Genomic DNA, 24,229 nt, shown 5'->3' with positions numbered 1-24,229 from the left:
CCTGCCACTTTCCTGACCTTAGGGGGAAAGGTCTCAGTTTTTCCCCTTGAGAATGGGTTTTTCATAGATGGCTTTTATGATATTGAGGTATGTACCCTCTATCCCTATACTCTGAAGAGTTTTGATCAAGAAAGGATGCTGTACTTTGTCAAATGCTTTTTCTGCATCTATTGAGAGGATCATATGATTCTTGTTCTTTCTTTTGTTAATGTATTGTATCACACTGATTGATTTGCGGATGTTGAACCAACCTTACAGCCCAGGGATAAATCCCACTTGGTCGTGGTGAATAATCCTTTTAATGTACTGTTGGATCCTATTGGCTAGTATTTTGGTGAGAATTTTTGCATTCATGTTCATCAAGGATATTGGTAACTCTCCCTTTTGATGGGGTCTTTGTCTGGTTTTGGGATCAAGGTAATGGTGGCCTCATAAAATGAGTTTGGAAGTTTTCCTTCCATTTCTATTTTTTGGAACAGTTTCAGAAGAATAGGTATTAATTCTTCTTTAAACGTTTGGTAGAATTCCCCTAGGAAGCCATCTGGCCCTGGGCTTTTGTTTGTTGGGAGATTTTTGATGGCTGCTTCAATTTCCTTAGTGGTTATAGGTTATTCAGGTTTTCTATTTCTTCCTGGTTGAGTTCTGGTCGTTGATACATCTCTAGGAATGCATCCATTTCTTCCAGGTTATCTAATTTGCTGGCATAGAGTTGTTCATAATATGTTCTTATAATTGTATTTCTTTGATGTTGGTTGTGATCTCTCCTCTTTCATTCAAGATTTTGTTGATTTGGGTCATTTCTCTTTTCTTTTGTATAAGTTTGGCCAGGGGTTTATCAATCTTGTTAATTCTTTCAAAGAATGAGCTCCTAGTTTCTTTGATCTGTTCTATTGTACTTTTGGTTTCTATTTCATTAATTTCTGCTCTGATCTTTATGATTTCTCTTCTCCTGCTGGGTTTAGGCTTTATTTGTTGTTCTTTCTCCAGCTCCTTTAGGAGTAATGTTAGGTTTTGTATTTGAGACCTTTCTTGTTTCTTGAGAAAGGCTTGTATTGCTATATACTTTCCTCTTAGGACTGCTTTTGCTGCATCCCAAAGATTTTGAACAGTTGTGTTTTCATTTTCATTGGTTTCCATGAATTTTTTAAATTCTTCTTTAATTTCCTGGTTGACCTATTCATTCTTTCATAAGATATTCTTTAGCCTCCATGTATCTGAGCTCTTTCCAGCTTTCCTCCTGTGATTGAGTTCTAGTTTCAAAGTATTATGGTCTGAAAATATGCAGGGAATGATCCCAATCATTTGGTACTGGTTGAGACCTGATTTGTGACCTAGGATGTGATCTATTTTGGAGAATGTTCCATGGGCACTAGAGAAGAATGTGTATTCTGTTGCTTTGGGATGGAATGTTCTGAATATATCTGTGAAGTCCATTTGGTCCAGAAATCTTTATTTCCTTTTTGTTCTTTTGCTTAGATGATCTGTCATTTTCAGTGAGGGGGGTGTTAAAGTCCCCCACTATTATTGTATTGTTGTCAATGTGTTTCTTTGCTTTTGTTATAAATGGCTTATATAATTGGCTGCTCCCATGTTAGGGGCATAGATATTTACAATTGTTAGATCTTCTTGCTGGATAGACCCTTTAAACAGGATATAGTGTCCTTCCTCATCTCTTATTATAGTCTTTGGTTTAAAATCTAATTTGTCTCATATAAGGATTGACACCCCAGCTTTCTTTTGTGTTCATTAGCATGGTAAATGGTTTTCTACCCCCTCACTTTCAATCTGGGGTGACTTTGGGTCTAAAATGTGTCTCTTGCAGACAGCATATTGATGAGTCTTGTTTTTTAATCCAATCTGATAGCCTGTGTCTTTTGATTGGGGCATTTAGCCCATTTACATTCAGGGTCACTATTGAAAGGTATGAATTTAGTGCCATTGTATTGCCTGTAAGGTGACTGTTACTGTATATTGTTGTGTTCTCTTCTGGTCTATGTTGCTTTTAGGCTCTCTGCTTAGAGGTTCCCTTTCAAGATTTCTTGTAGGGCTGGTTTTGTGTTTGCAAATTCCTTTAGTTTTTGTTTGTCCTAGAAGCTTTTTATCTCTCTATTTTCAATGACAGCCTAGCTGGATATAATATTCTTGGCTGCATATTTTTCTCATTTAGTGCTCTGAATCTATCATGCCAGTCCTTTCTGGCCTGCCAGATCTCTGTGGATTGGTGTGTTGCTAATCTAATGTTTCTACCATTGTAGGTTGCAGATTTCTTCTCCCGAGCTTCTTTCAGGATTTTCTCTTTGTCTCTGAGACTCGTAAGTTTTACTATTAGATGTCGGGATGTTGACCTCTTTTTCTTGATTTTGAGAGGGGTTCTCTGTGCCTCCTGGGTTTTGATGCCTGTTTCCTTCCCCATATTAGGGAAGTTCTCTGCTATAATTTGCTCCAATATACCTTCTGCCCCTCTCTCTCTTTCTTCTTCTTCTGGGATCCCAATTATTCTAATGTTGTTTCATCTTATGGTATCGCTTATCTCTCAAATTCTGCCCTCGTGATCCAGTAGTTGTTTCTCTCTCTTTTTCTCAGCTTCTTTATTTTCCATCCTTTGGTCTTTTATATTGCTGATTCTCTCTTCTGCCTCATTTATCCTAGCAGTTAGTGCCCCCATTTTTGATTGCACCTCATTAAGAGCCTTTTTGATTTCGACTTTGTTAGATTTTAGTTCTTTTATTTCTCCAGAAAGCGTTTCTCTAATAACTTCTATGATTTTTTCAAGGCCAGCTAGTATATTTAAAATCATCATTGTGAATTCTACTTCCGACATTGTACTAAAATCAGTACTGAGGAGGTCCCTGGCAGTCGGTACTGCCTCTTGTTCTTTTTATTGACGTGATTTTTTCCGTCTTGTCATTTTGTCCAGAGGAGAATAGATAAATGAGAGAACAAAATGCTAACAGGGTAACAACTTCCCCAGAAAATATACTCTAAACAATTCAGAAGAGACCTAAAACTGGGGGGAAAAAAAGGAAAAGAAAAAGAAAAAAATAAAAACAAACAAAAACAGAAGAAAACAAAAAAAAACAGAATATGATCAAATATGATCAGGCTGGTGCATAGATCAGTGCCACACACTAGATTTTGGGTGTATTTTGGTCTGTTAGAAGAAAGTGCCTCCCAAAATTTTAAGGAAAGAAAAACTTATATATGTACGAAAATAAGGGTTAATATGATGAATGGATGGAATATGACTGTAGAGATGAAAATTATAAAAGATTTTATAAAAGGAATTGATAAGATAAGAAGTTGTTTGAAAAAAGAAAGGAGAGGATTTAAAAAAATGGGAGAGAATGTGATCAAGTAGGAGACTAGAACAAAGCCATACACTAGTTATTTAGGGTATATTTTGATCTGTTAGAAGAAACTGTATCTCAAAATTTTAAAGAGAGAACAACTTATATATATATATGCCAAAAAGAAGGGTAAGTACTATGAAGAGATAAAATATGACTCTATAAATGAAAAATAAAATTGTTTTTTAAAAAAGGGATTGATAAGACGGTTGAAAAAGGGAAAAAGAAAAATTAAAAAAAGAAGACCGTTAAAAAAATTAATTTTGAAAGACTAAAGAATCATGGTAAAAAAGCCATGAATTCTATGTGCAGTATTCCCCTAGCGGGGGAGTTCTGCTATTCTCATTGATCAGTAAACTTGGTCTTAACTGGTTGTTCTTGCTGATCTTCTGGGGGAGGGACCCATTGACGTCATTCCCAACTGTCTTTGCTGGAGGTGGAATTGCCCCGCCCTTGCCAGGTCCAGGCTAAGTAATCTGCTCAGGTTTGCTCTCGGGAGCTTTTGTTCCCTGCAAGCTTTCCGTACAGCTTTGGAGAAGGAGAGTGAAAATGGTGGCCTCCCAATCTCTGCCCCAGAGGAGCCGTGAACTAGGGCCCTGCTCCTCAGTGCACCCCCAGAGAAAAGCAGTCAATCACTCCCATCTCCCTGGTCTCCTGCCGCACTCTGTGCTCACCCGGCCTGTGACCGAGCGTTTCTAGCTCTGGCACACGACCCTGTGTGGAGTCTCCAAACCCAGCAGATCCCTGTGGTGTGCTCCCACACTGCTCCTCTTTGGGGAGGAAGGGGAGTCTCCCCGGATCTGCCACTTGTTGGGTCCCTGCTGGAGGAGCAGTGGACCGACTGTGCCGTGGATCACGGTTTATGGCAACCCCGAGCCGAGACCCCATTCCTCAGCTCTGTCTCTGCATCTGGCTTCCCTGCTCTGATACCTGGGAGCTCTGCCACACTCAGGCACCCCTGGTCTTTCTGTGACCCCCAGGGTCCTAAGACCACACTGTCCCGCGAGGGTTCCACCCCCTGCTTAGTAACTGGAGCGACGTCCCTCAGCGAAGCCGACTTCTAAAAGTTCCGATTTTGTGCTCCAGGGCTCTATCACTTGCCAGAAGTGGCTGACAGAGGCCCCTTCCCCGCCATCTATCCTCCCGAATATTGCCTCAGATTCACCTCTCCACACATCCTACCTTCCAGAAAGTGGTTGCTTTTCTGTCCAGAGAGTTGTTGCTATTCTTTTCTTTGATCTCCTGTTGAGTTCATAGGTGTTCAGAATGGTTTGAACCCTATCCAGCTGAATTCATGGGACCAGATGAAATCCAGGTCTCCTACTCCTCCACTATCTTGCTCCTCCCCCCAATTCCAGATATATTTAAGAAAGCAGAATTGACAAGACCAAAAATGAGTTGTATGCAGAAGATGAAGGGAAGAAAGATTAATTTCCAGGTCACTGGTGCGATAAACTCAAGAGGAGTAAGAGTTTGGGGAATGAAGAGCACACATTCTTTTTTGGATCTATGGAATCTGATGGTCCTGGGCATCATCCAATTGGAGATGTCAAGGAAAGAGTTGGCTACATTGATCTGGAGCTCAAGAGAGAGATGGTCTAAAGATTAGACTTGGAAAATATAAGCAGTTGAAACAGTGTGATCATGTGAGATATTCCAGTGAGAGCATGTTCAGTGGGGAGATCCTAGAGAATGTGGGTATTTAGTAGATGGGCAGATGAAGATGAGTTCATAAGGCACATTATATTCTAGCCACTAGAGAACAAATGTAAGGAATAGGTCATAGAAGTCAGGAGAGGACAGAAATTTAAAGATGGCATTGCCAGTAGTATCAAATGCTACACAAAGATTATGAAAGTTAGATGAAAAATAACCATTGATTTTTACGAATTGTGGAGACCACAGGTAATCTTTAGGAGGTAGGGATATGGAGAAAACTCAGAAATCTAGGCTGTCAAGCAAAGAATAGAAATAAGTCAGTAACTAGAAGGGCATGTGAGTGAGGGACTGATCACCTCACATCACATAGTATATTCTGCATTTGTGATAATAGTAAAAAGTCTTGCGTAAGCGGATAATAGTAAAAACCCTATGTCATGAACTGATCAAGCAGTAGGATGATTGGTTTGAGAAAAAAGTTACTCTAAGTAGATCAAGAGAAAATACTAATGTTGAAAGTATCTATGGTCTCCCTCATTGTCTTGTTCAATAGTTGTGTCCCAAGACTTCTACTTATTGTATTTGACTGCTGTGGACAGAATCTACTTTTCCTTTAGTCTCACTTCATCCTCTTCTAGTTCTGCAAAAACAGCTAGGTCATCTCAGACACTGACTTATTATTTTCTCAGTTATTAACTTCTTTCAAGAGTGTCAGTCTCTGAGGAAGATGAAGGGGGGTTGCTGAAGGCAAGGACCTAATAGGGAATCTTGACTGACAGGGTGAGATTTCAGGGTGAGGATAATAATGGTAATGATACTATCAAAAATCAAGATTTGAGGACCCCCTTGAAAAGTTAGCAGGATGTGTGAAGGGGCACTTGCAGTATGCTGAGCAGCGAGTTTGCAAATAGTGCTGTAGTTGCTTATTTGGGAGCTTTCTGAGTTCAAGAAAATTGGGGCTTAGAATGTTGGCTAAATCTCCTGCCAAGTCAGCAAATGATGGATTCTGTCAGACAGTGTGGGACTTAACTAGAATTTTGATCTCTGTCCATTGCCTCCTTACTTTACTTGCTTTTGGTTTCAATGTCCTTCCATTTTCACAGGTCATATTTGTTTATTGTAACTTTCCCAATGGATACATGAGACCAAAGATCAACCAACCTGTATTTGGGGACCACAGTAGGCCAGACAGAAAAAGATGGTGGAGTCTGGCAAAAGCCTTCTTTCTGAAGAAGATACCAAATATTGCTGAGCTGTCTAATTCCCCATCTGAAAAAAAAAAAGAGAGAGAGAGAGAGATGCTTCAGGGAGTAGCAGGAAGCTGGTTTCCCAAGGATGGGTGGGTGTAATGAGAGGAAGGGAGGGAGGAGAAGATGCCATTTAACTCTTGCTCTTGCCTTCAGGCAGGAACTTCAATTAAATGATACCAGGAAGGTGTGAGTTCTTTTTCTTATTCAAACACTAACAAAAGACCAGTTTCTGTAATATGTTGTGCAAAAAATTTTTATTGCTTAATAACTTTTGCATTAAGAAAATCATTGTCAAAATTAACAAATGTTTACTGAATCTTAGTTGTCACTTTGAGTACTTCTTATAAACCAGGAAATCTTCTCCATTGCTCTACATACAGGATTCTGTTAAAGCCAAACAATAATTGTATGAAGTAATACTAGATTTAATGTACAGATAAGAAACCGAGGCTTAGAGAGATTATTTATTCAAGGTCACATGGTCAGTAAGTGGTAAAGCCCTAATTTCTCTGACCTAAGTTGTATGCTTCCGACTGCCACTCTCCACTGCATACTGCACCAGACACAAAAAAATATGCTTAAAAGTATAAGACACAGTCCCTATTTTCCATGCACACATCCTGTTATGGATTCTAAATTCTTCACACTTTATTTAAATCTACTGATTACCTTTAAATCTTAGAAAAGAGGAAAAGAAAACAATTCTTTGTATAATCTTAATATTTAATTACTAAATCCTTTTTGATGATTAAAGAACCATTCTATAATCCATCTTTTGGTAAATTGTCAATTATTTTTGTTTTCCTAAGTTCCTACTGATGTCTTATATGGTATAGCTCCTGAGTGACTTTTGCACAGAGAATCAGCAATACGTACCATTGGAGAAATGAGTCCACCGTTCTTAGAGATCAGTCTTGGTGTCATATTGGCTTTGTCTCTCTCCCCTCCCATGAAAACCCTCAACCCTGAATCTAAGAGCCAAAAACTGTGGTCTCTAAAATATTATTTCAGAGAACTCAGAATTGTGAGTTCATGGCATTTGTTAGCTTTGTCATCCAACATCCATCTTCTTTCTTTACAGAACTGTGATTGCCTTCGTCCCCAATGCCAACAGTGCATCAAAGCTGTTAAACAAGGGCTCTGTCATCCTCTCACCAAGTAGATGCACATGACACAAAGGCTCATTTATCCCCTCTATTAAATTTGAATCTTAAGCTGAGTAAAAAAGAGATTAAAATGTCTGAGTAAAAGAGAGATTAAAAATATTTAACCCAAAATCCTACCCTAGAATTCCCCTTAGCTTGAATTGGCCAGATGTGGGTTCCCTTGTTTGCAACCAAAGAAAGTGATTCTCTTCTTGGTTACCACCCCTTGTTCACTCAATTACTCAGTATTTATTAAGAGTCTGCTGTGTCCCAGGTACCATAATCAGGACCGACACTACATCTTCAACCATAGTGGACAATATCCCTGCTCTTGAAAGACCTACAGGCTAGTATGAAATAGAGGAGAGAAACAGGCAGTTGCAATTTTTTATAGCAAGGATCCAGTTGTACTTTATGGAAGGCACAAGCCTGTCAGGAAGTTCGGTCAGATGAAATTTCCTGGAAGAAGTGAAATGTATGTTCAACCCGGAAAGATAAGTAAGAGTTGGCAGGTGAAGAGGTAGAAAAAGAATGTTCTCAGCTAAGGAAATGGCGAGGATCTGTGGAGGCCTTGACGGACGAGAGAGCAGGTACACAGAGGAACCAAAAACACTATCCTGGGTAGAGCATAGAACACAGTGGGGCTGAGGGTGAATTAGGCTGAAGATAAAAGGGAAACAACAGATTATGAAAGACTTTGTGGGTCCCATTAAAGAATATCTGCTTAACTGAAGTCAGTGGGGAAATACTAAAGAATTTAGAACAATGAAATGGCATTTTTAGCTTTGCATTTTAGAGAGGCATTTCTACTATAGCATAGAGAATGTCTTGCAGAGGGCAGACTGGCTGTGGAGAGGCCTGCTGCAGAAGTCTGGGCTGGGCATGGCAGGGGCGGAAGCCAGAGTTGGACCAACAGAAGTGGAAAAAGAATGACAGGAGAGGCAGTAAGATCTAGAATACAGAGGACATAGTGGTCACTGGGACAGGGAGTTGAGGCTGAGTAAGTGAGCAACCCAGGAGGAAGGTAGGGGCATGCTCTGAGGCTGGGAGCACAGGGGGATGGCTAGCTTGGGTGAAATAATGAGTTTACTTTCTATTTGGTGGGCCCTCTATGAGCTCATAATATAAAAGTACTGGAGAGCATCAAGGCAAGAATAGTGTGTGCGTGTGCGCGCACATGCGCATGCATGTGCATGTGTGTCTGTGGGTAATAAAAATTGACATCTTAGTTCTGCTTAAAGATCTTGAATGGAAAGAATGCAAAGAGTGAATGAAATGCTTGAGAAGGAAGCTGAGGATCTGCTTTGTTTGATAATCCTACACAAAATGTGAAATAAAGAGGGTCCTGGGTGAAGCTATGCTATCTAAAGTCTGTGTCCTTTCGGGAAACTTGTTCTGCGCCATGACGGAGCTGGTTGTGCATTTCATCAGCAGCAAGAGCCCATGGTGTGTATACCTCAGGGCTGTTGGTCGCACTGCAAGCTGGGTGTGTGGGAATGCTTACGCTGGGGCTATTTCAGCTCAGGCTGGCAGATAATTAATGAGTTTGTTTTTGAGCTGGTGAATTGGAGCTGACACAATGCCGGTAGGTGCCTTTGTCTCAATCCCTTCCATCCATCTTTATCGGATTTGCCAGACTTGCCTTACTCTCTTTTCTTTCTTTACTTTATATTGAAGGCAACTGGGAATGGATCTGAAGAAGGATCCTCCTAGGACAGTCATAACAATGGGGACATCCTCTGTGTGTATATTCCTTTTCTATTGATTGTTGTCCACTCCCCAGTCCATCCCCTACCTTCATCATCTCTGTCTTGAGCAGAACAAGGGGAACTGTACACTAAAGACATAGTTGCCAGACATTTCCCAGGATGATTCTTCAGTAATGAGCTTAATTAGCCCTCTCTCTGTCTTTCTTTCTTCATGGGTGTGACAAAGGAGAATAAAAGATTGTAGCCATTGTCTCATATGAGAATGAGATGAAAAAGTTTTATAGTTATTTTCTTGTTTCCTTCTCTTTCTGAAGAACCTCAATTTAACCTCTAGACCCAACCTTAATGCTATCATCTCGTAACACCCTCTCAACTTCTACTTGCTCTTCCTTCTCTACTCCAGCAACAGTAAATGGCATAACTCTGTTGCTCAAGCCAGAACCCCCAGCGTAAACTTTGGCTTTTTCCTTCTTTATACCCTACATTTAATCCACCAACAGATTCTGCTGACCATATCCACTTAACATCCCTCATTATTTTTGTACCTTTACTCTCACAATATTCTTTTATACCACTGTCATTTTGACCAAATTTTTAATTGTAGAATTAGAAACTTAAGAATTTAGGTGACTGTTACGAAATTCATACACATTATCACTTTTCATCTTATTCCAGCAACCTCCTAATGAGAAAACTTGCCTCCAGTTTTGCCTATTTGTACTTCCTTAATCCATGTTGAGAGGATCTAAACAAAAGCTTAATCGTTTTATTCCTTTGTTTAAAAATTTTCAGTGGGTTCAGACTGTTCTCAAGATCAAATTACTTAGCATCTTCTGGATAAAGTTTGCCTTCTAGTCAGAACTCCCTTACACTTAAAAATATCTGACTCTCCTTTCCTTTGCAAGTTTGTGCTCCATCATAAATATGTCAAGGCTAAACCATGCACTGTCTTCTTCCTAGGATGTCTTTCTGCCCACCCCATCTCTCCTCCTTCTTCTTCACTGGGTTAAATTCTACTCTGTTCATTCCAACCTATATGTCATGTCCACTGGAAACCTTTTTTTTTTTTTTGCCTTCCCTAGGTCTGAGTCATACACCCTTCCCATGTGTTCCCAAAGTATCCTATACTTACTTACATCACCATTTACTACAATGTATTGGTATCAACTCTTTGCATAATGTTTTTGCACTAGATGGTAAGCCCTTTTAGGTTGGAGACTGCATCTCATTCACTATTATTTTATACTCAATGTTTATTCTGGTATATTAGGTGCTTAGTTATTAGAAGGCCACAGGCAACAATACTTATTCCCCTGGATTTTCCACTGGGCACCTTACTTATATATTTATGAAAGCATGAACAGCATTGCTTTGTAATTCTCTGTTATGTGCCCGTGTCCCCCACTAGGTGGTGTGTTCCACATTGACTGGGACCACATTGTATTCATCTCTGTATACCACATGGAACTTAATACTGTTTCTGGACCATAGTAGGCACCTATTACATGCTGGTTCTTGTTAGTCATTAGAAGTACTGTGATGATCAAATCCTTATGCTCTCAGTCTTTACAGAGTTTATACCCCTATTGTTAATTAGCTATGCAGTCTGAAGAAACATCATCCTCATCTGTAAAATGAGTAGTCCCTAGTCAATCCTAAAAGCTTAATGACCCTTCCAGTATTGGGATTCCAGAATTCTAACCCTCAGCCTAGTTTGCATCCTGCTCATGCTGACATGGTTGTGGAATGAAAGGTGTTGGAATACTTGTTCTTTCTTAATGCCTACTCTCTGTTGCAGCTTCTGCTCAATTAATATAGCTGAGACCGGTTTGTGGGTGTGGGGTAAGAGGTTGGGTTCTGTTGCTCACATGCAGTCTCTCTTAACAGCCTCTAGATCCAGGCAACCTTAGGTGGTAGACCTTGGAAGGTTCCCATGGAATGCCTACTCTTAGCATTACCCTGTATGTACTATGAGCCAGAGGTGAGATGGAAGGGAGATTCTTGTTATTGTCAAAAGTCTGGTAGCAATTTCAGTAAGTTTTATCAGGAAGGTTAGACTCTTAATTCTTTTTCCTTTTCCCAATATAGGCGCTGAGTTTAGAAAGACAATACAACAAGCACAGTCTTTCTTAATTCTGCCAAGTGGGGATGAGATGGAGAAGAAGGTTTGGGAATCTCTTGGCAGGAGATGGTCATTTGCAACTTCCCTAGATCTTGATGAACGTTCCTGGAGATTAAGGGTCTTTCCTTCCTGAACAGACATCCAGCCTCTGTCCCTCTTACTTTTGCTGTTAACACTAAGGGCACCAAGAAGTATAATGAAACCACACACTGCTTCTCCTCTTCTTTAGAAATTAACAGGGCATCCTTACAGCCTGGGAATTCCCTTTGTGTCCTTTATTCTGCATAGCATACCATGCCTGAGTGTCAAATGCTCAAAGTTACCTCCTCGGCTCCCTGAAACAGATCTCACAGAAGCCCTGGCTGGGAAGCCAAATCTTGCAAATCCATTTAGGGAAAGAAAAGCCTTTTAACTTAATTTCTTCCTCAGAATTATTTATGTCCCTGATCAAAAAAATGCTCTTTTACCCTTGCAGTGTCTTCTAAATGATGTCAGATGTTGCAAATGTCACCCAGCGGCAGGATTCTTGAGTTGCAGACTGCTTAATGCTTTGGAAATGATGTAAAGCTGAGAGCTGAGTGAAGTGCAGTGGTGGGGAAAGCTTATTTCCAGGGTCCAGCATCCCAAACCCATCTGAATTAGGAAGACCTGTGAGTTATGGCAGCTAAGCAGGCTTCAGAATAGATGGCTCTCTCAATTGCTAAAGGCAGACCTAGGAAGCTCCATTTACCAGAGTGCCCTCCAGTGGCCTCTTTCCTAGCAGGTGCTAAATGTATGGAATGGTGAAATTGGAAGATTTTCTCTCTTTCTGATCTATCTGGGTTAGTCAGGGGTCTTTGTACTGAAGTGTGTAATCCCTAATGATTATGGGTCAGATTTAGTGCTACTGCCCCACTATCTTATTATGTGACGTTCTCCAGCCTAGTCTGACTGCTGGAGGGTGAAGAACAATTGTGCCCCAGAGATGAGGATATTCTCATCTACAAAATGGGGATAATAAGAGCTTTTCTTCACTGTGTCTTTAATAAGATAAGTGTCTTGGTCCATTTGGGCTGCTACAATCCTGGTTCTTCTCTCTGTGTCCTCACATGGTGGAAGGGGCAAAGGTGCTCTCTCTGGTCTCTTTTATAAGGGCACTAATCCCCCTCATGACCTGATCACTTCCCAAAGGCCCCACCTACAAACACCATCACATCAGGAATGAGATTTCAACATATGAATGACGGGGGGGAGGGTACAAACCTTCAGTCCATAATGATAAGTCAAGTCATGTTGTAAAACGTATTTTCCTTAGATGCAAGATGTAAGGCAGTTTGCTACCTCAGGATTTTCACACCATCTTTTTTATTTTCATCATAGCATTTATCATCCTCTGAAATTATCTTGCTCAAATTTTGTTTGTTGTTTATTGCCTGCCTGTCTTTCCCCAACACCAGTCAAAATATAAAATCTAGAGTCAGACAATTCTGGATTTCCAGATTCTGACTATGATAGATTAGGTTGTAGTAGACCCGTGTTCTCTCTGAGAACAACTAAAAATGTCAAGTAAAAAACATCTATTTGAAGGTAGAAATATACTGAGGCATGCAATACTGGAGGTCCAAAACACCCAAAAAAGAGAAATCTCAGGGATGTGACTCACCTGCTTCAGCTCTTTTTTCCCTTTGGGTATTTGCTGATTCTGGGCTTAAAACAAGGGGCTGAGAATTCAGATGAAGGTCTTGGGGCAGAAGACTGGTGCTAAGATGCACAAAAATAAGCAGAACTTTTGGCATTCTTCAGGAGCTGGAGAGACAAAAATTAGAGATTTGAGGAATCTGGATCAGAAGGGAAGGCTAGAGAATTGAGCTTAAAACTTGGCCAGTTTTGATCAAGACATTTGCCGAAGTCTGAGATTCCAGGGATGGAGGCTAAGAACCTTAACAGAAAGCCTTTGAAAGACAGAACACAGACTGATCATCTTATAAAGGAGAGAAGAATTAGTGTTCAGGATGTACCAGTGTGAAAGTTACCTGGTGAAAACATCAGGCTCTCAGCCGAGACTTTTAAAGAGCAACCAGAACTAAATAGAGCCTTATTCAAATTGCAATCCCTTCTTAAAGGGATTGTGTTAAGGTACCAGCTCCACGCTCTGCCTCACAAAGGAAAGGAAAACCCTCTCAGGAAGAATATAACTTCATTTAGGGCTGCTACAACTTATTATTTTTGGTGTCATGCAGCCAGTAAAATATTGTCAGGCATGCCGAGAAACAGGACTGAAAACTGAGAAAAAAAAAGTAGGCAATTCCAGTATTTAAATCACGTCTAGGTCTTTATCAGACCTAGAACTTTAAAATAACTATGATTAAAATATTCAAAAAATAGAGGAAAAGAGAGACAAAGATAAAATTCCAATAGAGAACTTGGAATTTAGTCTTAAAATATCAAATGGTGTGGTGATAGTCACTCAAATCTATACAAGTGGTAAAATTTCCCGGAAACACACACACACACACACACACACACACACACACACACACACACACACACAATCTGAGTAACTTCTTTACTTTATTAATAGTTAATAGTATTGTGCCAACATCATTGTCTGGTTTTGATAATGTATTTGGGTATGTAGGATATTATTATTAGGTATATAGGAACTCTGTACTATTCTTGCCATGTCTTGTGAATCTTAAACTCTTTTAAAATAAAAAGCTATGATATAAAATAACTGAACAAGATGACATGTAAATTCTAGAACTAAAAAATACAATTGCTGAAATAAGAACTCAATAGATAGGTTTAATATTAGATTTGACACAGCAGAAGAGAGGGCTAGAGGTCAATAGGAAATATCCAGACTGAAGCACAGAGGAAAAATTAGGAAAATACAGAAAAGAGATTAAGGAACATATTGGACACAGTAAATCTAAAATAATATAATTAGGGAGGCGGAGCAAGATGGCGGAGGAGCAGGAGACCTAGATTTCGTCTGGTCTCAGGAATTCAGCTGAATAGGGATCAAACCATTCTGAACACCTACGAACTCAACAGGAGATCGAACAGGAGAGTAGCAACAACTCTCTGAACAGAGAAGCGACCACTTACTGGAAGGTAGGTCGTGCGGAGAAGTGAATCCGAGGCGATATTCGGGAGGATAGACGGCGGGGGAGGGGCCTCCACCGGCCGCTTCTGGCAAGTGATAGAGCCGCGGAGCACAAAATCGGACCTTTTAGAAGTTGGCTCGGCGGAGGGACGTCGCTGCAGTGGCTAAGCGGGGGGTGGAATCCTCCCGGGACAGTGTGGTCTCAGGACCCTTGGGGTCACAGAGAGACCGGGGGTGCCTGAGTGCGCCAGAGCTCCCAGGTATCAGAGCAGGGAAGCCGGCTGCAGATACGGAGCAGAGTCGCGGGATCTCAGCTCGGGGTTGCCATAAACTGTGATCTGCGGCCCAGTCGGGGCACGGCTCCCCCATCAGGGACCCAACAAGCAGCAGATCCGGGGAGACTCCCCTTCCTTCCCGGGGAGGAGCGGTGCGGGAACGCACTGCAGGGATCTGCTGGGTTTGGAGACTCCGCGCGGGGTCGGGTGCCAGAGATAGCAAAGCTCGATCACAGGCCGGGTGAGCACGGAGTGCGGCCGGAGACCGGGGACACGGAGGTGACTGCTTTTCTCTGGGGCCACACTGAGGAGCGGGGCCCCGAGTTCTCAGCTCCTCCGAGTGGAGATTGGGAGGCCACCATTTCTGCCCTGGTCCTCCAAAGCTGTACCGAGAGCTTGCAGGGAACAAAAGCTCCTGAGAGCAAACCGGAGCTGCTTCCTTAGCCCGGACCGACAAGGGCGGGGCAATTCCGCCTCCGGCAAAGACATTTGGAAACCACAGCAACAGGCCCCTCCCCCAGAAGATCAACACAAACAGCCAGCAAGCCAAGACCAAGTTGATCGATCAAGGAGAATAGGAGAACTCCAGCGCTAGGGGAATACTGCACATAGATTCATGGCTTTTTTTTTTTTTTTTTTTACCATGATTCATTATTTCATCAAAGTTAATTTTTGTTGACTGTTTTTTTTTTATTTTTCTTTTTCCCTTTTTCAACCAACATCTTATAAATCCCTTTTTAAAAAAAAAAAAAAACATTTTTTATTTTTCATTTTTAGAGTCATATTTTATCCCTTCATAGTAGTTACCCTTATTTTTGGCATATATATATAAGTTGTTCTCTCTTTAAAATTTTGAGGTACAGTTTCTTCTAACAGATCAAAATATACCCTAAATCACTACAGTATGGCTTTGTTCTAGTCTCCTGCCTGATCACATTCTCTCCCTTTTTCCTTTTTTTTTTTCTTAAATCTTCTTTCTTTTTTCAAACAACTTATCGTACCAAGTCCTTTTATAAAATCTTTTATAATTTTCATCTTTACAGTCATCTTCCATCCCTTCATTGTATCAACCCTTATTTTGTACATATATGTCTTTCTTCCTTTAAAATTTTAGGAGGCACTTTTTTCTAACAGACCAAAATACGCCCAAAATCTAGTGTGTGGCACTGATCTATGCACTAGCCTGATCATATTTGATCATATTCTGCCTTTTTTGTATTGTTTTGTTTTTGTTTTTATCTTTTTTTTTTCTTTTTCTCTTTCTTTTTTCTTTCTTTCCCTTTCTTTTCCCCTGGTTTCAGGTCTTTTCTGATTTGTATACAGTATATTTGCTGGGGATGTTGTAAACCTGTTAGCATTTTATTCTCTCATTCATCTATTCGCCTCTGGACAAAATGACAAGACGAAAGAAATCACCTCAGCAAAAAGAACAAGAGGTAGTACCGTCAGCCAGGGATCTACTCAATATGGACATTAGTACGATGTCGGACCTAGAGTTCAGAATCATGACTTTAAAGATACTAGCTGGGCTTGAAAAAAGCGTGGAAGTTATTAGAGAAACCCTTTCTGGAGAAATAAAATAACTAAAATCTAAACAAATCGAAATCAAAAAGGCTATTGATGAGGTGCAATCAAAAATGGGGGCACTAAATGCTAGGATAAATGAGGCAGAAGAGAGAATCAGCGATATAGAAGACCAAATGATGGAAAATAAAGAGGCTGAGAAAAAGAGAGAGAAACAACTACAGGATCACGAGGGCAGAATTCGAGAGATAAGTGATATGATAAGATGAAACAACATTAGAATAATTGGGATCCCAGAAGAAGAAGAGAGAGAGGGGCAGAAGGTATATTGGAGCAAATTATAGCAGAGAACTTCCCTAATGTGAGGAAGGAAACAGGCATTAAAATCCAGGAGGCACAGAGAACCCCTCTCAAAATCAATAATAATAGGTCAACACCCCGACATCTAATAGTAAAACTTACGAGTCTCAGAGACAAAGAGAAAATCCTGAAAGCAGCTCGGGAGAAGAGATATGTAACCTACAATGGTAGAAACATTAGATTGGCAACAGACCTATCCACAGAGACCCGGAAGGCCAGAAAGGACTGGCAAGATATCTTCAGAGCACTAAACGAGAAAAATATGCAGCCAAGAATACTATATCCAGCTAGGCTATCATTGAAAATAGAAGGAGAGATAAAAAGCTTCCAGAACAAACAAAAACTAAAGGAATTTGCAAACACGAAACCAGCCCTCCAAGAAATATTGAGAGGGGTCCTCTAAGCAAAGAGAGAACCTAAAAGCAGCAAAGAGCAGAAACGAACACAGACAACAGACAGTTAACAGTCACCTTACAGGTAATACAATGGCACTAAATTCATACCTTTCAATAGTTACCCTGAATGTAAATGGGCTAAATGCCCCAATCAAAAGACACAGGCTATCAGATTGGATTAAAAAACAAGACCCATCAATATGCTGTCTGCAAGAGACTCATTTTAGACCCAAAGACACCCCCAGATTGAAAGTGAGGGGGTGGAAAACCATTTACCATGCTAATGGACACCAAAAGAAAGCTGGGGTGGCAATCCTTATATCAGACAAACTAGACTTTAAAACAAAGACTGTAATAAGAGATGAGGAAGGACACTATATCCTACTTAAAGGGTCTATCCAACAAGAAGATCTAACAATTGTAAATATCTATGCCCCAAATATGGGAGCAGCCAATTATATAAGGCAATTAATAACAAAAGCAAAGAAACACATTGACAACAATACAATAATAGTGGGGGACTTTAACACCCCTCTGACTGAAATGGACAGATCATCTAAGCAAAAGATCAACAAGGAAATAAAGACCTTAAATGACACACTGGACCAAATGGACTTCACAGACATATTCAGAACATTCCATCCCAAAGCAAAGGAATACACATTCTTCTCTAGTGCCCATGGAACATTCTCCAGAATTGATCACATCTTAGGTCACAAATCAGGTCTCAATCGGTACCAAAAGATTGGGATCATTCCCTGCATATTTTCAGACCACAATGCTTTGAAACTAGAACTCAACCACAAGAGGAAAGTCGGAAAGAACTCAAATACATGGAGGCTAAAGAGCATCCTACTAAAGAATGAATGGGTCAACCAAGAAATTAAAGAAGAATTAAAAAAATTCATGGAAACCAATGAAAATGAAAACACAACTGTTCAAAATCTTTGGGATACAGCAAAGGCAGTCCTGAGAGGAAAGTATATAGCAATACAAGCCTTTCTCAAGAAACAAGAAAGGTCTCAAATACACAACCTAACCCTACACCTAAAGGAGCTGGAGAAAGAACAGCAAATAAAGCCTAAACCCAGCAGGAGAAGAGAAATCATAAAGATCAGAGCAGAAATCAATGAACTAGAAACCAAAAGAACAGTAGAACAGATCAACGAAACTAGGAGCTGGTTCTTTGAAAGAATTAACAAGATTGATAAACCCCTGGCCAGACTGATCACAAAGAAAAGAGAAATGACCCAAATCCACAAAATCATGAATGAAAGAGGAGAGATCACAACCAACACCAAAGAAATACAAACAATTATAAGAACATATTATGAGCAACTCTATGCCAGCAAATTGGATAACCTGGAAGAAATGGGTGCATTCCTAGAGATGTATCAACTACCAAAATTGAACCAGGAAGAAATAGAAAACCTGAACAGACCTATAACCACTAAGGAAATTGAAACAGTCATCAAAAATCTCCCAAGAAACAAAAGCCCAGGGCCAGATGGCTTCCCAGGGGAATTCTATCAGACATTTCAAGAAGAATTAATACCTATTCTCCTCAAACTGTTCCAAAAAATAGAAATGGAAGGGAAACTTCCAAACTCATTTTATGAGGCCAGCATTACCTTGATCCCAAAACCAGACAAAGACCCCATCAAAAAAGAGAATTACAGACCAATATCCTTGATGAACATGGATGCAAAAATTCTCACCAAAATACTAGCCAATAGGATCCAACAGTACATTAAAAGGATTATTCACCACGACCAAGTGGGATTTATCCCTGGGCTGCAAGGCTGGTTCAACATCCGCAAATCAATCAACGTGATACAATACATTAACAAAAGAAAGAACAAGAATCATATGATCCTCTCAATAGATGCAGAAAAAGCATTTGACAACGTACAGCATCCTTTCTTGATCAAAACTCTTCAGAGTATAGGGATAGAGGGTACATACCTCAATATCATAAAAGCCATCTATGAAAAACCTACAGCGAATATCATTCTCAATGGGGAAAGGCTGAGAGCTTTTCCCCTAAGGTCAGGAACGCGGCAGGGATGTCCACTCTCACCACTGCTATTCAACATAGTATTAGAAGTCCTAGCCACAGCAATTAGACAACAAAAAGAAATCAAAGGCATCCAAATCGGCAAAGAGGAAGTCAAACTCTCACTCTTTGCAGATGATATGATACTGTATGTGGAAAACCCAAAAGACTCCACCCCAAAACTGCTAGAACTCATACAGGAATTCAGTAAAGTAGCAGGATATAAAATCAATGCACAGAAATCAGTGGCATTCCTATACACCAACAACAAGACAGAAGAGAGACAAATCAAGGAGTCGATCCCATTTACAATTGCACCCAAAATCATTAGATACCTAGGAATAAATCTAACCAAAGAGGCAAAGGCTCTGTACTCAGAAAACTATAAAATACTCATGAAAGAAATTGAAGAAGACACAAAGAAATGGAAAAACTTTCCATGCTCATGGATTGGGAGAATCAACATTGTGAAGATGTCAATGCTACCTAGAGCAATCTACACATTCAATGCAATCCCCATCAAAATACCATCCACTTTTTTCAAAGAAATGGAACAAATAATCCTAAAATTTGTATGGAACCAGAAGAGACCCAGAATAGCCAGAGGAATACTGAAAAAGAAAAGCAAAGCTGGCGGCATCACAATTCCGGACTTCCAGCTCTATTACGAAGCTGTCATCATCAAGACAGTATGGTACTGGCACAAAAACAGACACATCGATCAATGGAACAGAATAGAGAGCCCAGAAATGGACCCTCAACTATATGGTCAACTTATCTTTGACAAAGCAGGAAAGAATGTCCAATGGAAAAGAGACAGTCTCTTCAACAAATGGTGTTGTGAAAATTGGACAGCCACATGCAGAAGAATGAAACTGGACCATTTCCTTACACCACACACAAAAATAGACTCCAAATGGTTGAAAGACCTAAACGTGAGACAGGAGTCCATCAAAATCCTAAGGGAGAACACAGGTAGCAACCTTTTCGACCTTAGCCGCAGCAACTTCTTCCTAGAAACATCGCCAAAGGCACGGGAAGCCAGGGCAAAAATGAACTATTGGGATTTCATCAAGATAAAAAGCTTTTGCACAGCAAAAGAAACAGTTCACAAAACCAAAAGACAACCGACAGAATGGGAGAAAATATTTGCAAATGACATATCAGATAAAGGCCTAGTATCCAAAATCTATAAAGAACTTATCAAACTCAACACCCAAAGAACAAATAATCCAATCAAGAAATGGGCAGAAGACATGAACAGACATTTCTCCAAAGAAGACATCCAAATGGCCAACAGGCACATGAAAAAGTGCTCAACATCGCTCGGCATCAGGGAAATCCAAATCAAAACCTCAATGAGATACCACCTCACACCCGTCAGAATGGCTAAAATTAACAAGTCAGGGAACGACAGATGTTGGCGGGGATGTGGAGAAAGGGGAACCCTCCTACACTGTTGGTGGGAATGCAAGCTGGTGCAACCCCTCTGGAAAACAGTATGGAGGTTCCTCCAACAGTTGAAATTAGAGCTACCGTTCGATCCAGCAATTGCACTACTGGGTATTTACCACAAAGATACAAATGTAGGGACCCGAAGGGGTACGTGTACCCCAATGTTTATAGCAGCAATGTCCACCATAGCCAAACTGTGGAAAGAGCCAAGATGCCCATCGACAGATGAATGGATAAAGAAGAGGTGGTATATATACACAATGGAATATTATGCAGCCATCAAAAGGAATGAGATCTTGCCATTTGCAACGACGTGGATGGAACTGGAGGGTGTTATGCTGAGTGAAATAAGTCAATCAGAGAAAGACATGTATCACATGACCTCACTGATATGAGGAATTCTTAATCTCAGGAAAGAAAGTGAGTGTTACTGGAGTGGTTGGGGGTGGGAGGGATGGGGTGGCTGGGTGATAGACATTGGGGAGTGTATGTGCTACGGTGAGTGCTGTGAATTGTGCAAGACTGTTGAATCACAGTTCTGTACTTCTGAAACAAATAACGCAACATATTTTAAGAAAAAAGAAAAAGAAGAAGATAACAGGAGAGGAAGAAAAGGGGAGTATGTCAGAGGGGGAGACGAACCATGAGAGATGATGGACTCTGAAAAACAAACTGAGGGTTCTAGAGGGGAGGGGGGTAGGGGGATGGGTTAGCCTGGTGATGGGTATTGAGGAGGGCACGTTCTGCATGGAGCACTGGGTGTTATGAACAAACAATGAATCATGGAACACTGCACCAAAAACTAATGATGTAATATATGGTGATTAACATAACAATAAAAAAATAAAAAAAAAATAAAATAATATAATTATAGTCCCAGAAGCAGAACAGCACTAGAGTGAGTTATAAAAATATTTGAATATTTGGTAATTTTTACAAGCTGATAAAAAGCAGAAAACCACAAACTCAAGAATCTCTATGAACCCCAACAGGATAAATATGGGCACACCTCAGAAATATTGCAAGCTCAGTTCCAGACCACTGCAATAAAACAAATATTGTAATAAAACAAGTCAAATGAATTTTTTGATTTCCCGGTGCATGTAAAAGTTATGTTTACACTATACTGGAGTCTATCCAGTGTGAATAGCATTATGTCTAAAAAAACCAATGTACATACCTTAATTATACCTTAGAATATTTTATTGCTAAAAAATGCTACCTCTTTTTGCCACATCAATTGACTCTTCCTGTCATGAACAATTTCTCTGCAGCATGTGATGCTCTTTGATAACATTTTTCCCATAGTAGAACTTTAAAACTGGAATCAATCTTCTCAAACCCTTCTACTGCTTTATCAACTATGTTTATGTAATATTCTAAATCCTTTGTTGTCATTTCAATAATCTTCATAGTATCTTCACCAGAGGTAGATTTCATCTCAAGAACCACTTTCTTTGCTCTTCCAAAAGAAGCAACTCCTCATCCATTAAAGTTTTATAATGAGATTTCAGCAATTCAGTCACATCCTCAGGCTCCACTTCTAACTTTAGTTCTCTTGCTGTTTCCACCACATCTGCAGTTACTTCCTCCACTGAAGTCTTGAAGCCCTCAATGTCATCCATGATAGTTGGAGTCAACTTTTTTCCCACACTCGTTAATATTGATATTTTGACCTCTTCCCATGAATCATGAATGTTCTTAATGGCATCTAGAAAGAGAATCCTTTCCAGAAGGTTTTCAATTTACTTTGCCCAGATCTACCAGAGAAATCACTATCTTCAGCAACTATAGGCTTAGGAAATACACTTCTTAAAAATAAGACTTGAAAATAAAAATTAATTCTTGATTTATGGGCTGCAGAATGGATGTTGTGTTACTAGGCATGAAAACAGTGTTAATCCTATTTCATCTCCATCAGAACTCTTGAGTGTCCAGGTGCATTGCCAACGAGCAGTAATATTCAAAAAGATTATGTATTTTTTTCTGAGCAGTAAGTCTCAACAGTGGGCTTAAAATATTCAGTAAACCATGTTGCAAACAGATATATTGTCATCCAGGCTTTGTTGTTCCAGTCATAGAGCACATCAAAGTAGATTTGGCATAATTGTTAAGGCTTTTAGGATTTTCAAAATGGTAAACAAGAATTGGCTTCAACTGAAAGCCAAGAGTTGACAAGAGTCAACCTGTCATTTGAATCTTTGAAGCCCGGCATTGACTCTCTAACTATGAAAGTCCTAGATGGCATCTTCTTCCAGCAGAGGGCTATTTGTGTATTTTGAAAATCTGTTTTTTAGTATAGCCACCTGCATTAATTGTCTTAGCTAGAACTTTTAGATAACTTGCTACAGCTTTCACAATAGCACTTGCTGCTCCACCTTATGTTATGGAGAAGGCTCCTGTCCTTAAACCTCATGAAACAATCTCTGCCATTTTCAAACTTTTCTTCTGCAGCTTCCTCACTTCTCTCAGACTTAGAATTCATAGAATTGAAGAGAATTAGGGCCTTGCTTTGGGTTAGGTTTTGGCTTACTGGAATGTTGTAGCTGGTTTGATTTTCTATCCAGACCACTAAACCTTTCTCCACATCAGCAGTAAGTCTGTTACACTTTTTTTTAAATATTTCATTTATTTATTTGAGAGAAAGAGAGAGGGAAAGAGAGGGGATGAGTAGGGGGAGGGCCTGAGGCAGAGGGAGAAGCAGACTTACCACTGAGCAGGGAGCCTGACAACAGGCTTGATCCCAGGATCCTGAGATCATGACCTGAGTCGATGGCAGATGCTTCACTGACTGAGCCACCCAGGTGTCCCAAGGTTGTTACACTTTCTTACCATTTGTGTGTTCACTGGAGTAGGAATTTTAATTTCCTTCAAGAACTTTCCCTTTGCATTCACAACTTGACTAACTCTTTAGTGTGAGAGGTCTAGCTTTCAGCCTATCTCAGCTTTTGACATGCCTTTCTCACTAAGCTTTTGGTTTAAATGGAGAGAGACATGACTCTTCCTTTCACTTGAACACTTAAGAGACCATGGTAAGGTTATTAATTGGCCTAATTTTAATATTGTTCTGTTTCTGAGAATAGGGAGGCTAGAGAAAAGGGAGAGATAGGGCAATGGTTGCTCAGTGGAACAGTCAGAACACACACATTTATTGATTAAGTTCACCCTCTTATATGGGTGCAGTTCTTAGAATCCCAACACAATGAAAATAGTAACGTCAAAGATCACTGATCATAGATCACCATAACAAATATAATAATAATGAAAATGTTTGACATCAAAATGTAACATGGACATACAAAATAGGCAAATACTCTTGGAAAAATGGTGCCCATAGAATTGCTAAATGCAGGGTTACCAGAAACCTTTAATTTGTAAAACAATACAATATCTGTGAAGCACAACAAAGAAAAATGCAATAAAATGAGGTATACCTGTATAAAGAAACCTGGAATCATCATAGTAAAACTACATAAAATTAAAAACAAATGAAAATCTTCAAACCAAAGGCAGATACACATTACCTTTTAAGGAGAAGCAAAAGACTAACAGCTAACTTTTCAACGTGAAAATGTAAGTCAGAAAATAATAGAACATCTTTAATATGCCAAAATAACAAACAAACTCCAAATAACCCTGTCAACCCAGAATGATATATCTAACAAAATTATTCTTCAAAGCTTAAATAAAGACATTAATAAACAAAACCTAAGACAATTTGTTAACAGTAAAGGTGCACTAAAAAAATTTCTTCATAGGGAAGAGAAATAACCCCAGATATAAGTAAGCAAATATAAGAAAAAGAACAACAATAAAAAGTGTTAATATGTGAGTAAATACAAAT

The sequence above is a fragment of the Zalophus californianus genome, chromosome 11, assembly GCF_009762305.2.
Source record: "Zalophus californianus isolate mZalCal1 chromosome 11, mZalCal1.pri.v2, whole genome shotgun sequence".
Taxonomy (NCBI): Eukaryota; Metazoa; Chordata; class Mammalia; order Carnivora; family Otariidae; genus Zalophus; species Zalophus californianus.
Note: the sequence above shows the minus strand (reverse complement) of the source record.